Below are 17,902 nucleotides of genomic sequence, written 5' to 3'. Positions count from 1 at the left end.
GCTACAGTGATATCATACTCTATGCATATTTTATAAGGCGATATGGATTTTACAAGTGCATTGTTCATCGTCAGATAGATGTTAAACCGTTAAAATATTGGTGCCAATTGAATTCTAAAATGAATACAACTCATATCACAATTTTGATAAGGTACTTTTCAACTAGGTATTGGAGGCTAAAATTATGTGCTAAGCAGTTTATTTGTTATATTAGTGATTTAGATAATGAGGTAACGCTAAAACGTTAGTGTACAGATATGACGTACTTAAATCGGCAAATTTTTAAGCGAAAATGTGTCTTAGATTTGTTTGCCTGTCTGTTCCCTTTTTACGGCCTATCGATTTTATCGATCATTTAATCGATTTTGACGCAGAAATAACTTGCTTGCAACGTGATTTTAAAAAACCCTAAATCTATATTAGACAAAATATATAAACTCTTAAATATTTAGGTACAACCATGTAAGAACGGACATGTTTGTACATATTATATGACAAAGGTAATATTTAATACATATTATATGATATAAGGTAATATTTAACTTTTGATTGACTACGATTAACTATTAACGCCTTCGCGCCGACAAATATATTGAAGAGCAAGTACCTGTCTTGGCAGTGGTCACTGGTAGGTTTTAGTTTATGATATAGAAATCGACAATTAACATGTAGTTTGCCGTGAAGACCCTGGGGCCATGGAGTCTTAGTGCTAAAAAAAAATTACGAGACATTTCACCGCGATTAATAGCCTCATCTGGTGACAGAAGGGCTGGCTCATTTTTTTGCGCAACGGATCAGCTTGGCTATCCAGCGCAGAAATGCAGCCAGTATTCTTGGCACCATTCCACGCGGGCATGATTTATACAATAATTAGATAAGGCTAGCTTTAAGTTTTATTGTAATATTTTCATTACAAAAAAAAAACATGTAGAAATACAAAATAATTAATAAGCCACAGTACTCGTAGGTATAATAAAGTAAAACCGATAGTTTATTATGATTTCATACGATACCAGTCCATAATTCATTGCCCGCACAAGTTACGGCCATATTCATTGACGTGGCAGCTTCATGTAAAATTCAGATGTGTCTACACTGTGTATTTATGAATTCATTATTATTTACGCTATCGCATTCCCGCAACAATCATTTATTGTTTCAATTATTATATTACTAGATGATGCCCGCGACTACATCCGCGTGAATTTAGCTTTTTAAAATTCCTGTGGGTAATCATCAATTTTCCGGGATGAAAAGTAGCCTATGTCCTTCCCCGGGATGTAAGCTATCTCTGTACCAAATTTCGTCAAAATCGGTTGAACGGTTGAGCCATGAAAAGCTAGCAGACAGACACACTTTCGCATTTATAATATTAGTATGGATTCTATGGTGCATTAAACCTTTGTTATTGAGAATGGTTACGGACCTTCGGGAAAACTCATCCCCTACTTTGATAATTGATAATTTGAGTAGACATAAACTTACCTATTTTAGGAGCTCTTAAAAAAATATGTTAAGTATAAACAACAATGACAAATAAAAACCGGCCAAGTGCGAGTCAGGCTCGCGCAATGAGGGCTCCGTACTACAGTCGTATTTTTTCGACATTTTGCACGATAATTCAAAAACTATGATGCATAAAAATAAATAAAAATCAGTTTTAGAATGTACAAGTGAAAACCTTTCATATAATACCCCATTTGATATAGTCACTCATTTCGAAAGTTGAAAATACTAATTATTAGTTCATGACCACAATTTAATTTTTTTGTGTGATCTAACCCGAAATTCACGGTTTTCAGATTTTTCCCCAAATGTCAGCTATAAGATCTACCTGCCAAATTTCATGATTCTAGGTCAACAGGAAGTACCCTGTAGGTTTCTTGACAGACAGACAGACAGGCAAACAGACAGACAGACAACAAAGTGATCCTATAAGGGTTCCGTTTTTCCTTTTGAGGTACGGAACCCTAAAAATACGACAAAAACGATTTCCGGTGGATACTGGTAGTAGTAGTGGTGATTCGCATTAATGAAGATCATAATAATATGCAAAATTCTATAAAATATGCATTACAACAATTTGCCTAGTTTCCTTTACTACCTACCTAGGTACGTAGCTACTTATAGGTTGTTTTTGCATATAAGGAAATAACCTCGCAAACGCGCGACGCTTTTTTATTTAAAAATTAAGTGACAGCAATGAAACGCTTCGAATGAAAGACTTCTGTATACCTGTACACACAGAGACAGGTCATCCAAAACAAAAAAAAAACAGGCTGCTGCTCTCACTTCTGCTTATTTAAAACTTAACGGCTGGTTAAGTTATAGTTAAGTGACAGCTTCATAGAACACACTTTTGATCGCAATTATTAGCCCGTTTAGCGCGTAAGTAAATAGGTATAGACCGCGGCAGGTCGAGATGCCAGTCGGGGTATGAGGCGAGGGCATGCCCCGCACACCCACGTCCCACACGTCACCCGCGACATCCCGGACCGTGAAAACGCGGGGGCTGCGGATGAGCGTTCCCTCCCCGATTGCTATCTCGACCTGTCGCGTACTAAGTAGGTACCTATACATGCTTTGTTTCAAATAGATTGTTGACCTGGTTTAACAGAAATACAATTTGTTATTGTTGTTGTTGTTGGTAGGCTCAAGATGTTAGTATCTGCGCTTTAAAAACGTACCTTAAGATCTTGTTAATAAATACAAAGTTATACCATTAGGTACCATCTATGGCATCAAGTCAAAACAAATGGAAATAAACAAGATCGCAGAATATAGATTTGAACTAGCCATACCAGTCACGCTGGTCTGGGAGTAGCGAGTGAGCCATGAAACAGGAAAAACAGTTCATCACAATGACATCAGTGACGAGTTGCTGTTACAGTTAGTTATACCAACATATTATAAATATATTTATATTTCTTGCTCTCACGCTCGTCTACAAAATCATCTTCATCATTATCATTAGCATCGCTGGCTTACTACTGAGCACGGTTCTCCTCGAAGAATGAGAAGTATTTGACCATAGTCTACCATGCTGGCCAAGTGTGAATTGGCAGACTAAAGGTCATAGCTTATTAGAGCCACCCGGCACCTGGCCAGCACTACCTCGTCGTTCGGTATCCACTCATTGTCGACATGTAGTCCACAGGTGGACGCTGCGTTGTTTCCAGTGGTCAACGAGTGAACGTCGCGCGGTCAACGAGTGGGCATTGCGTGGTCCACAAATTTTCAATTATTCTGTCAGCAATTGGCACTAGGTCTCGAATATTCCTAACGTGAATCACTCGCCGGCAGCGCGGGAGCCACTCAGGACCTGTGCGTTGGCAATGAGCAGTCAACGCAAGGCTAGCATGCGAGATGCTAGCAGACTCGTCGTCCGCGCGTGGCCGCTGACGCTACGCAGGTTATGTGTTTGTCCATAGAAGTACATATAAAGAATACCTACTAAGCACACGAGGCGAGGTGGTGCAAGTCGGGTGCCGGTTGGCTCTAATGAGCTATGAACGTTAGCATTGTTAAAGTTAAAGTAAATGACTTGGCCTTGTCTATAAAATATTGAACCAAATAAATGTCGGTATATACAGATCTATTAAGGTAGTTGTACCGAACACGCAATAAATAATATTATAGCCTATTATAGCCAACTAAGACATCATAATAAATCTCTGTACCTACCTATTATTATGATTAAAACAATTCGTCGCCCAGAAGAAAATTAATAGGTTTGTAAAGATAAGTAATGATTGATTGAGGTAAACAAATTATTGGGGACTTCAATTATATAATTTGCTATTTAATACACCTACCTAATACCTATAAGTCTGCGACAGGTTGAGATAGCAATCGCGGTGTGAGGCGCGGGGACCCGCACACCCGTAAGTACATGCGGGTGAATCTGAGAACCCATCGCATTATTGTCCCAACAAAGCTTTTACTATTATGTTTGTAATGGAAAGGGTTCATGACCCTCAGCAATGAGGAATACGACGCAGAAAGAGATAGGTACATTATTATTGCTAATAGTGAATTCACATTTAGATACTAGATTGATGGCCCTGACTTCATTCGTATAGATTTATGAATTTTTAATAATATCTTGTTGAACTTTTTGATTTTCTAGGATAAAAAGTAGTATTCTAAGTATGTATTTTTCCACGATGCAAGCGATCTCTGTAAAGGTACAAGTCCGACATGGGCTGCAGTCCGCAAACTGCAAGCGTCAACCACTGGTTTCTGTGAATCTGTATGCAATCTGTGGCCTACGGGTGTTGCCGCGCTCGAAATTCATTTTATACAGATTCATAGAAACCAGTGATGTCGCTTGCAATTAGCGATTGCAGCTTGCGGCCTGCAGTCCATCTCGGACTTGTACCTTAACAATGTCAAGTTCGGTTCAGCAGTTAACCCGTGCAAAGGTAACAGACAGCCAGACAGACAGACAGATACACAGTACACCCTATAATATTAAAGTATGGATTTCTGATGACGACTGAATAGGCAGTAACTTGCGATGACAAAGAGATAATTTACTGTGAAACAAATCCGCGTAGCGAATCTCTTAATGTGATAATAACTATCATTTATCTTCGATAAACTTATAATTAAGCAATTGAAAATCTTTATGATCTACGTATAAATAGATAAATGTTTATAGTGATTCATTAATGTGGCTGGTATTGCCATGATTCATTACATATTATATACAACATAAACTTCGGATTCAGGTTTTTTAATTCTCGTGGGAGCTCTTTGATTTTCCGGAATAAAAAGTAAGTTGTCTACGTTACTCTCTACGTCTTGAGCCATATCCATACAAAAAAGTTGCTCCGTTGCGGCGTAATTGAAGGACAAACCAACAAACTAAGATCTTTTCACATTTATTATATTAAGTAAGAATTAAGATACAGAGGTAGATTGTTTCATTGATGTTGATCAATGTTGGTAAATTAACGCAAAGCTTTTACAACGACAAATCATTGCAAGATAAATTTAAATGGACATAACGATAGAGTTATCCGCCCACACAGCTATTTGCTAGTACAGTTGAAAATACAAAAACCGGCACACGTCCATTTAAAGTAATAAGACAATGTAGTTCATTAGTTTAGTTAACTGCACCCACGCTTGATAACACCTTCACATACCTACTTACTGTTTTTTTATGTAAAACAACTTTAAAAACTTTGACGTCTTAATCTCGGAGGATTTTTCAAGGCTAAAGGACATTGTACATGAGAAAAAATAATGTCTTGACCATAAAAATAACTTGTGGGTTGGCCTTTTTCTGGTGGTTTATACTTGCAATTTTATTTTGAATTCATTTGATAAACGTGTTCATAAGTCAGTAGGAGACCGCTAAAAGGGCGATACGAAGGCAATGATCCAAATATGTATAATTATTTTTACCAAAGTCTGTATTGCTTTTGATTTTTAAAGTAGGTAGTAATCGTTTTACTATATATTTTACTAAATGGGCCGACGCATACGCATAAAGTATAGTGAATCCGACCTAAAAGCTTTAAGTACTTTGACATAGGTTGAAATTGGTGTAATGGAAAAAATAAAGACGGAGGAGACTCAACGGATTTGCGGTTTCCCTCGATACGCCACCATGATACTAAAAGATATTTATAAAGCTCTGTTTGAGTAGTTATCAATAAAACATTTTTACATTGACAAAGATCCTGGAAATAGCTGAACAGAATTTTATCAAATATTGCTAAGAATTTCGACAGGTCGAAAAGAAAACCTCTTTTGCTTAGAATTTTTGAAGTTGGGTAGTTAGAATTTTTATAGCGGTTAAAACTTTAAAAGACACTGAGTCTCGGCTTCACTCTGCAACTATGCGTTGCGCCTTAAACGTCACCGCTTCATCATCATTATAGTCGTCTGTGCAGCGGTAAGCTCTACCACATCCATACCTTTTCTAAATTCTGTGTTTTACAGAATTCCGCCAAACAAGGGTAGGAAGCCTTGAGATTCACTCGACGGTATTGGTTGTTTTAATATAGGTAATTGCTCCGATTGAGAACTGTCTGACCGCTACACCCACGGCTCTGATGGCCGTCCTAATTGCGTTACACTTTTTATTATACTTACCTTCGTTACGAATGCCTCTACCCACGCCGTTGGATGGACGAGTAGGTAGCAATTCAGAGTTAAGGATATTTGAATCAATACACGGAAGTATTGTATTGTATTAGTATATTTTAATGGCAGTGAATCTTCGACATAGAATTTCGCACTGAAAAACTCGTGTGCTCTTCTTCTTCTCGAGTCGACGGTCACCTTAAATACGGACAGCCCGAAAAGCCGCAACCGCGATAGCTCGGTCTGTAGCCTCGTGAAGCTCCTCGTTCGAGCAGGTTGTCGGGCACGCAGGGCACCCTGTCATGTGCACAATGGTCTGTCTCGTATGACCGCAGAAGATTCCGTATCATGTCCAGAGATGAAGCCCCACCTCGCTAAGTTTGCCCTAGACTTCCCCACCCCTGCTCTTAGGCGGCTCATGTGTGATACCGGCAAAGCTGTGCCGCCAAGCGATTTAGCGCTCCGGTACGATGCTGATGTAGAAACCGATGAGGGGTATGGGTGTAATAAAACTGCCATACTCCTTCAAAGTTTAGCCCGCTTCTACATTACTGCATCATCATTTACTACGACCTGGGATTGAAGTCAAGAGGTAGCTTGTAATCACTGGGCAGGTTCCCCTATTATAAATGCGAAAGTGTGTTTGTTTGTTGGTTTGTTGGTTTATTCGTTTGCCCTTCAATCACGACGCGACGGAGCAATGGATCGACGTGATTTTTTACATGGATTTACTTAAAGACCTGGAGAGTGACAAAGTTTACTTTTATCCCGGAAAATTAAAGAGTTCCCACGGGATTTTTAAAAACCTAAATCCACGCGGATGCTATTGTAAGGCAATAAAAAAAAGAGCGAGGGACGTCTTGGGCCGCGCGGACGTAGCCTAAGACGTTGGACGAACCAGGTGAAAGAAGCACTTGACTCTGGCGTCTACTGTGCTTAGAAACGGGCTAAAGCTAGTTTATGATAAAGATAGACATGCTCAGTTTTTTGGGTTTCCTTGAAGATGTCATAGGATTCGAGACCTTTTGCTTAGAAACATACCAATTCTGCACTAAAGCCAATATTAATTAATAAAATCTAGGCTAAGTTGATGATTGCGATGTGATGTCATGCCTACAGACAAGCTGCTGTAAAGGTCATCTGGCACATTAAATCAATCAACTCAACGTACATGCTATGCGACTTGTATTCTCATGCACTGAATATTTTGATCTTCACGTTTTGCATAAGATAACAACATTGTTCAGAGTAAATCTTCATTCAGTTTTATTTCACAAAATTAAGCTCCTATAACTTTTTCCCCTGGATAAGAGGAAAACTCATGGATGTCAATAATGACATGCTCAACTTCACTGAGGTTCTCTAAAATCTTCCTGGCCTTCTCAGTAATTCGATGTGTAAATCATCAGGAATCATCTAAATACCTATATCACTTATAAAATATTTATCTTATTAAAATCACCACAAAAAGAATTAAAACAGCATAAAGCAACAATAATAGTTAGTAGTTACTACCGGATAGTTATAGTCATAAAACTATACATGCGTTTGCATGCATATTTTGGCATTTTGTTAATGCAATATTCCGAATATTTCCAGTTATGACAGAGCAACACATAACAAGTCGTAAAACATCTAGATTTGATTCTAGACTAAACAGAAGGTCAATCAATCATCTGTACCTACTACCTTCTCATATTTATTACAGTCAACTGCCATCTCTCGGAATTCATTCGGATCACTTTGTTATAATCGGCGCGGTAGTGACTGAGTGAGAAACTTACCGTAAAACGACACGAATCCGACACGATTTGTATTTTGACATTTAAAATTGTATGTGTCAACTGTCAATCCTTTTAGTGAACCGGTAGGGCGATTGTCTAAAACCTGCATCAATCATTATTACAATCTCAATTGTTCTGATTGGCTGAATTTGTGCGATTCTTGTTGCAACAATGCATTGTAGCCAATAGTGAGCGAGCGTTAACCAATCAGAGATGATTGCGATCGTGACATTGTAGCTGTCATTCTCCCGGAATCGCGCAGCGGAGATTTTCGAATGGTCCACTCATTTTGCTGTAAATTCTACCGAGCAAGTTTTCTACGGTCATAACGTTAAAGAGTATCTATACAAGTAAACACTGAAAGGAGTCTATTTTGATACATACACACATTTTAACACACGACCGAGTTTAAAACTGGGATCAGTTTTAGTTTAGACGTATATCATTGAAGAAAAGATATAAAAAAGTGGGTTTTTTAATATTATCTTCAAAATGATTGAGACATTACAGAACAAATTGCGCTCCTTCGCCCGAGCTTTTTGTCAGACTGCGGAGGACCACGTGAGGTCACAACGACTTAGTGGCGCTCTTATCTTGTCTTATTGGTTTTTCGGAAACGGCTCTAATAATTGGAACGATATTTTGTATTTAGTTATCTAAAATATACTTTCCAAGTTTATTTAGATACTGTGCTTTTTTATTTTGCATTTCTGTGCTTTTTTGTTTGAAAAGTTTGATTCGATCATAAGCTTAAGCTAAATAGAAATAAAGTCGTATTATGTAAACGGTCTTACTCGTCATGTGGAGCGACGCGACGCGTGTCGTTATGTCGTTACCTGCTGTTGGCGACCTACAGGACGGCAGGATTCAACAGCCTTTCATAATATTATATTAGCGCTTTAAACCGCTTTACTCACGCGCGTTTTTTGGTTTCCATAGTAAAACAGGGAACCATTATAGTTTCGTCTAGTGCGCGGGAAGTAATATTGTTTTACACGCTATTTACCTATTAGTCTAACTAACACTTTGTAACAATCTAATTAAATCTAACAACTTGTTTTTCACGCAATTCTAATTTGTAGTATCAATTTGAAACAATAATAATATGGTACCATTAAGCTGGAATGATGATGGAGGTGAGAGTTTACACTTGTGAAACTATTAAAAGCTTTAAAACTCACACAAGTGTTTTAATAGCACTTGTATTGTAATTATTATTGTGTCCCCGTTTCATAAACTACTGATATAGGTAGCATTAATGTAAGTAATTAAAACAAAAACGATCGTAATCCTAATCCTAATATCCTACTAATATATAATAATATATAATATTATAAATGTGAAAGTGTCGACGTTTGGATGTTTGGATGTTTGTTACTCAATCACGCAAAAATGGCAGAACGGATTTGGATGAAATTTGAAATGGAAATAGATTATACCCTGGATTAATACATAGGCTACTTTTTATCCCGGAAAATCAAAGTGTTCCCGCGGGATTTTGAAAAACGTAAATCCACGCGGGCGAAGTCGCGGGCATCAGCAAGTGGTGTACTTTCCATCCACAATCGTTTAACCAATTTTGGCGAAATTTCCCGGGGATGGACATAGGCTGTTTTTGTCCTGGGTAATCGAAAACTTTCTACGGGATTCTAACAAAACCTAATTCCACGTGGATGAACTCGCGTGCAACGTCCAGAGAGATTAGATCCTGGAGATGGATACATTTCCAACAACAAAACAAAGAGTTTTTACAGGATTAAAAAAAAACTTAAATACTCCCGGACGAAATCGCGGGCATCGTCTAGTATTAGATAAACAGATTCAGGTTATTCCTTAGCGTCTTTAAACGCTAGTGTGCTATTCTAAATTTGTATTATTGGGCAATCAGAATGATATGCAAAAAGGGTTCCAAGAACACCGGTCCCGACTTGTTCGTCCGTCCGTCCGTCCCACTGACTCACTCCTTACGTGTTGTTTAATAATAACCATGTTTCCTTTATCTTTATAGCCATCGAGTCTCTAAATGCTTACGATTAACTCAAATTGCAATAAACAAATTGCTTAAACTGTTTATTGATTCATTTACAATTACTTTACTAAACATCTCAATTAAATCGTTATGAAGTGCGAATGATATTTCATTAATGGAATTTAAAACACTGTTTGAGAGAAGGATCCCTAATGTTTTCGGTTTATCATCGTCATCAACCCATCGCCGCGCCGGTCCATTACTGATAACAGATCTCCTTTTCTGAATGATAATGGTTTTGACCACTTTGTCTACCACGCTGGCCAAATGCGGATTACCAGACTTCAAATACCTTTGAGAATTTACTTTAATTTTGAGATTGATAATTACTTAAAATGCACATAACTCCGAAATGTTAGAGTTGCGAGGCCGGAATCGAACCCCCGACACTCCAAATAGGAAGCTATAGAGGACGACGTCCAACGACCACTAGGTTATGGAGCACGTTTGCCTAGAAAAGGCCTAGGTGTTTTTGACTTGAAGGTACCTAGGTATATTAAAATATGTAGAGGGGAATGCTTGGAGAGGAAAAGGGAATAGGTATTAGTCATCACATCATGTTAATATTTAAAAAAAATAGCTATCTGCATGCTAAATTTCAGCCCGATCCGACTAGTAGTTTCAGCTGTGCGTTGATAGATCAGTCAGTCAGTCAGTCAGTCACCATTTCCTTTTATATATGTAGATTTGCGGTAGAGTAGACAGCGTAGGGCTACTTATGCAACTTACTTTCACCGAACATTAAGCGAGTGAGAGCCCCTCAGATTGGTCATTACTAAAATTACTCTGTGAAAATAGGAAATCCAATGTGTTATAACTCACACATACCACAGATTTTACATTTAGCTAATTTACGTATGCGTTAGAAGTAAATCAGTACCCTTATTATAAATGCGAAAGTGTGTTTGTTTGTTGGTTTCTTGGTTTTTGTTTTGTCCTTCAATCACGTCGCAACGGTGCAACGGATTGACGTGATTTTTTGCATGGGTATAGATAAAGACCTGGAGAGTGACATAGGCTACTTTTTATCCCGGAAAATAAAAGAGTTCCTACGGGATTTTTGAAAAACCTAATTCCACGCGGACGAAGTCGCGGGCATCAGCTAGTAAATAAATAAAACTCAGTCAAAAACTAAAATTAGAAAAACCGGCCAAGTGCAAGTCAGACTCGCGCACTGAGGGTTCCGTACTGCAGTCGTATTTTTTCGACATAATAACAATGGCGAGCCCTAGGGCTCACCCCCATGGCGAGCTTCGCGCTCGTCACCCTCCCCGGTGACGCTGTAGCGGCCAATAGGGCCTACGTAGCATAGTCAATCCGAATCCTACTACTATACTAATATTATAAATGCGAAAGTGTGTCAGTCTGTCTGCTGCCCTTTCACGGCCCATCCGTTCAACCGATTTTGACGAAATTTGGAAAGACAGGCTACTTTTTATCCCGGAAAATCAAAGAGTTCCCACGAGTTTAAAAAAATGTAAATCCATGTGGACGAAGTCGCAGGCATCATCTAGTATAATACAATTTAGGGCTGGCTCTTCCAACATCAATGGGTAAATTAAATGTAGAAGAAACACCGAGTTCCTCAATTTTCTGAGATTTAAAAGTCTTAAAAATGTTAATGTACCTACTTGTTTGCTAATGATTATCAAGACAACAAACAATTGCACAGGTACTTAAGATTAAAAAATTTAAAAAAAGTTGAAGGTTAGCTTTATTTATTACCTACATTTTTTACGGAATGTAACTTATCTTAATTTTTATATACCAACAATGTTTGCACTGATAAAATTACGGTAAACATGGCAATAAAAATAACATTAACTTAATATTATTTCTTAAGTTAGCTCAGAGAGTTATGCTTGGGATTTCTCTACGTGGTCAAATCAGAATGAATGAGGAGATTCGTAAGAGAACCAGAGGAACCGACATAGCTCAATTAATGGTTGCGAGGCTGAAATGACAATGGGCAGCGCACATAGTTCGAAACCGAGACAAGTCCAGTAGTTTGAGCTGTGCGTTGATAGATCAGTCAGTCAGTCAGTCACCTTTTCCTTTTATATATTTAGATTATTATAAAGATATTATTATTTACTATAAATAAATATTAAATATAAAAATAGAAAACCAATGATCATAAGGTATTAATCAGTGAGCGCAAACAAGTACTTATTAAGGCATTTGGCGGTCTCTGGCGATGAGCAAGGTTTTCCGTTGAGGAACAAGGAAAACGTTCACACAATTGTCTCCATAACCGGCAGCCTTGTTGTGACACTGGCCGACGAGCCTTACAACTTAGGGCCTTTTCACATGCATACCTACGCACAAAATTATATAATTTAAGCTCCATGAATCATGTATCGTAATCATGTAATGAGGATGCAATAACTCTACAAAATAATAAATACAAAAATGTGTTTGTTTATTGGTTTGTCCTTCAATCACGCCGCAACGGAGCAACAACGGATTGGTGTGATTTTTTGTATGGATATACATAGTTAAGGTCCTGGAGAGTGACATAGGCTACTTTTTATCCCGAGAAACGAAAGAGTTCCCACGGGATTTTAAATGCAAAATCCACGCGAACGAAGTCGCAGGCAGCAGCTATAATATTATAAATACGAAAGTGTGTTTGTTTGTTTTTGGTATATTGGTTTGTTGGTTTGTCCTTCAATCCGTGATTTTTTGCATGGTTATAATTAAAGAACTGTAGAGTGAAATAGGCTACTTCTTACCCCGGAAAATCGGAGTTCCCACTGGATTGTAAAAACCTTGATCCTCGTGAATCAAGTCGTGGGCATCAGCTAGTAATAAATATACCTACCTAACGTTTAAATACAGTTACTAAGCGGTGTTTATTGTTTTTTTTAGGGTTCCGTACCTCAAAAGGAAAAACGAAACCCTTATAGGATCACTTTGTTGTCTGTCTGTCTGTCTGTCTGTCTCTCTGTCTGTCTGTCTATCTGTCTGTCGGTCTATCAAGAAACCTACAGGGCACTTCCTGTTAACCTAGAATCATGAAATTTGGCAGGTAGGTAGGTCTTATAGCTGACATTCGGGGAAAAATCTGAAAACCGTGAATTTGTGGTTACATCACACAAAAAAATTAAAATTGTGGCCATAAACTAATAATTAGTATTTTAAATTTTCGAAGTAAGACAACCATATCAATTGGGGTATCATTAAAGGTCTTCACCTGTACATTCTAAAACAGATTTTTATTTATTTTTATGCATCATAGTTTTTGAATTATCGTGCAAAATGTCGAAAAAATACGATTGTAGTACCGAACCCTCGTTGCGCGAGCTTGACCCGCACTTGGCGGTTTTTTTTAAGTATCAGATTCAAGCTCTATCACCGTAGCGGAACTAAGTTCGTTTTTTCTTTAAGCTAGCGGACTACTCGTAGACTATTGCCGTAGATATTATCTATGCACGTTTCTCATTAGCACAGAGATTGATTCGAAATGTGACGCTATACTGTTAGAGCGTTTGTGCACTCATTCGTATGCGATCCGTTTTCGTGATTCGTGAAAATACAATTCGAAGTGGCCATCGTACAAAACGTACGTACAGTATGCGGCCGAAAGTAATGTACATCGGCCTTTAGAATGACATTTTGGATTGGTAGAGCGTTGTCTCTGTCACTCATAGCTAAGTATATGACGTTATGTCGGTCTCAACGACAGAGCAGAACGGCGGACTAAAGGTCGATGTACATTATACTGTATACTTTTGGCCGCGTACTGTACGCTTGTGCTGACGGTTTGTTAGTCAAAACACGAATCAAATGAGTGCACACGTGTGACGTATGTAACTTAACGAATCTAATACGAATGAGTGCACAAACACCCTTACGATCAAAAAAATGGAAAAACACATTAATTATGTCTTTATGCAGACATGTTATTATTATGTATATTATTTGTATGTGTATGACATAAAAACAAACTCACCTCAACTACCTGCCATAAACTAGCAAGAAACTTGGCAGTTGCTCTTTTCAATTACTCAGTTTACGCCAAGAATAGATTAGTAAGTAATTTCAGGCGCGAGCTGCAAGTTAAATGCACGCATTTTTATCATATACATAATCTACTATAGTATAGTTTATAGGTAAAGTTTTTCAGGAGCATACCTACTTTGAATATATTTATTTTAAAGGCACGAGCAAAGCAGTGTCCAGCGCATCTAAGTATAGAAGGCATATCGGGAAGATCCGATTCTCACGGCCAAGAGTCGAGACAATATTCGCGGCCATTTACCTGTGAGCTATCTAGCGTATTTTATTTTCAATGGATGTGGCATAGACGAAGCAAAAATGTGAGTGGTCAAGTGATACAACAAACTGGAATGCAGTTTAACGAAAGTATATTATGAATATTATTTGTAACTAGCTGATGCCCGCGACTTCGTCCGCGTGGAATCAGGTTTTTGAAAATCCCGTGGGAACTCTTTCATTTTCCGGGATAAAAAGTAGCCTATGTCACTCTCCATGTCCTTATCTATACCCATGCAAAAAATCACGTCAATCCGTTGCACCGCTGCGACGTGATTGAAGGACTAACTAACAACCCGACAAACAAACACACTCGCATTTATAATAAGGGTACTGATTAATTTATAGTTAGTAGTTAAATGAATCCATAATATAATGTCATCACTGGCAACACGCCCTGTTCGAAGTCTTCAAGCACTGAGGAATTTTGGACAAGAAGACATCTCGAAGCTTCCTAAACGCTGCCCAGCCGATGTACTATGAATCCGACTCGAGACATGGTCGCTAACTATGGGCCTCAGAGTTACTCAGCGGGCGATGGAGAGAGCTATATGCTTGGAGTTTCTCTACGTGATTAAATGAGAAATAAGGCGATCCGTAGGAGAACTAGATTAACTGACATAGCTCAACGGGTTGCGAAGCTGAAGTGGCAATGGGTAGGGCACATATGACATAGACGTTGGGGTCTCAAGAAATGGCGACCTCGCACCGGAAGACGCGGCGTTGGAAGACCCCCCACTAGGTGGACAGACGAACATCAGACGAGTCGCAGGGAGTCGCTGGATTCAGGTGGCGCAAGACCGTGGGGCGTGGAAGTCCCTACAAGAGACCTATGTCCAGAGGTGGACGTCTATCGGTTGATGATGATGATAATGATGATAAAATCCATATCCAGACCTACTTATTATAATATTTCACAAAGTATATATCTGTCTGTCTGCTACCTTTTCACGGCTACTTTACATCCCGGAAAATCAAATCTAAATAATCTAAATCTAGGTACGTGGACGAATTCGTGACATCATATTCTAATAACAAAATATTTGGTGATTTGTTAAGGATTATCATTTTCTAGGCCAAATAAAAAAGGTAGGTACTTAACGTAAATGTTTCCTAGTGGCAATGGAAAATTATAATATTTGATGGGGAAGATAAATTATTTTTTGTTAAAAACGTGTTTTTTGTAGAGCTTACGGAAAAATAATGAGTATTGTTGTCGTATCTACAAGTTCAAGGTGTTTCTTGATTTGTTTAATGTAATCTGCGCATACACCTCGAGTCTTCTATTGAGGTTTATTTATTTAAATTTGCGTGAACTTCGCTCGCCTTTGTCTCGATGCGCGGTACTCGGCCAATATTAGTAATAAGGCCAGTTTTCTTCCTGGTCATCGTGGTTATTTATTTTTATAGAATTAAGAAGGTCCGGATAACCGTAGATATCTATCGCCAATATTTTATTTCCTAGCGAGGATTTATGTTAAATACATTGTTATGGGAACTCTCCCCGGCATAAAAATTAGTAGTTTATGTCCGTCTCTGACATACAAGCTATCTCCATTCAAATGTCAAAATTGGTAAGGCCGATAGGCCGTGGAAAGGTAACAAATAAACAGGCAGACAAACACACTATTGCATTTATAATAATACTTATAAATAGACTCTGCATCAACAACAACAAGAGTTATTTGGCTTACAAAACTTTATGGGACCAAGTTAGGCTCAACGCATACCTAACCTATGCCTTGAGCCTAACTTAGTGTTTCTAAGAAAATAAATTGAACATGCGGCAATACGCACATACATTATCGCAGTGAAGCGTTTTCAATAATTGCATGTTAATGTTTTGACTGACCATTTAATGACCATAGCGCGCTCCTCATGCAGTGCTGACCAATGCAACATAAATTCATACATAAATTCAAAATATAACCCTGGCTCAAATATTGAAATCTTTGAACCCGTGTAACTTTTAAACTACTTACACATTTTTACAGAAATCTGGAAAACCACAGAAACGTCTAGAACGTGTCTACAAAATCTCATAGAGGAAAGCGCTAGGGAGCGCGCAGATGGAATATAATCCAATATACCTATAACAAAAGGTTGTAAAAATAAGTAAGCAACTCATCTAAATGAATCCGCTCGCTCTTATACAGTTGACTCATAAAATATTTTGCGTAGTGAGCAAAATAAACGATCGAAGGCTTCATCGTCGTGTGAGCAAATGAGCACTAAAATGTTTTGAAATCATTTCGACTGTAAAGCCAGGCATCCATTGGTTTGCCGAGTTATATCGCAGTTATTTTTCCCATGTACTGTAAAATCTACTGTTAAACGGTGTCCATTAGCAAAGTCTATCGGAATTCATAACGCACATCGCTCATCAGGTGGATGTTTGTAGCGAAACGGCTTGATTTCTTTCAGCTTTAGTGGACAGCAAAATTTGAGCAAAAATATTCACAGAAAATAATACACCCCATCATCATCATCAACCGATAGACGTTCACTGCTGGACATAGGTCTCTTGTAGGGAACCGCCTGAATCCAGCGGCTCCCTGCGACTCGTCTGATGTCGTCCGTCCACTTACGTGGGGAGTCTTCCAAAGCTGCGTCTTCCGGTGCGTGGTCGCCATTCCAGCACCTTGGGACCCCAACGTCTATCGGTTTTACTAACATACACAATATACACCCCAGTCTATTCTTATTGAGTATCTAAGTACAATATAATTTTTATTTAATTTTTTTGTTCCGAATCTACAGCCTGAAAAGTCATCTTGATTTGATACGATGGACGCGCGGAATTTTCATTGGTATTCGATTCGGCGATTTCAGCGTGCTCTAGTGGACGCCAGGCTTTGTAGAGATTTAACTTCAAAGTCTTGACGATGATTTTTACAACCATCCAAAAGACTTTCATTATGCTTACTTCAGACATTTAAAGGTTTTCTCAGTACCCGTCGCGTATATTAATGAAGAGCTTGAATGTGAAGCAAATAATTTGTGGGCGACGAACACTGAAATGGACATACTTATACAAGTACGCTGGAAGACGTATTCCATACGAAATACAGTTATTTTTGTGCTGATTAGAAACGCCCCACCGTGTGTACCGGGAATGAAAACAAGATAAAGTTGAAAACTAAAACCCGACTACGATCGTCGTTAAATTAAGACTCTTAATAAACGCTAAAATATGATAGTAAAATTGAGTTTCCGTCGCTTGGTATATTTTAATAGTAATAGTAATATGAACTCAGTATTTTTTCTCCTTTCATTTGACATCCCATTCGATACAAAAACAAAAAAAATTAAAGAGAAAACCCCCCCCCCCCCCCCCCCCCCCCACTTTCTTCGATGTAACATCCGTCAGATCGATTTTGTTCGTATAAAATGTAGCCTATGTCACCCGGATCATAGCAACAAATTAATTGCCACCTCATTCATCAAAATCGGTCCAGGTAGTTTAACCACTACAGTGGAACAATCATAGTTACAACATACATATACGTACATAGACTGCCAAAAACATGACCCTTCCTTTTGGCTTTGCCGTAGTCGGATAATTCTCACTTTGTGTCAAATGGTCTTCGTGTTGCCACTATGTTGTTAGATGGCTCATGATATGGATTATTACACTTATGACTAACATTTGGTTCCAAATACGCACACTTCACGCTCACTGCTGCTATTAGCACTTAAAATAGCATAAATT

General features: G+C 38.4%; 1 long non-coding RNA gene across 1 annotated transcript in view; it reads left to right on the top strand.

Annotated features, from left to right (window-relative positions):
* Positions 1-17,902, top strand: part of LOC138403084 (uncharacterized) — a 356,408-nt gene that overhangs the window by 88,786 nt on the left and 249,720 nt on the right. The gene's annotated exons all lie outside the window — the stretch shown is intronic.

Source organism: Maniola hyperantus, chromosome 12 (genome assembly GCF_902806685.2).
Source record: "Maniola hyperantus chromosome 12, iAphHyp1.2, whole genome shotgun sequence".
Taxonomy (NCBI): domain Eukaryota; kingdom Metazoa; phylum Arthropoda; class Insecta; order Lepidoptera; family Nymphalidae; genus Maniola; species Maniola hyperantus.
The sequence above is the reverse complement of the archived record's forward strand: the minus strand, read 5'-3'. Positions and strand labels throughout refer to the sequence as shown.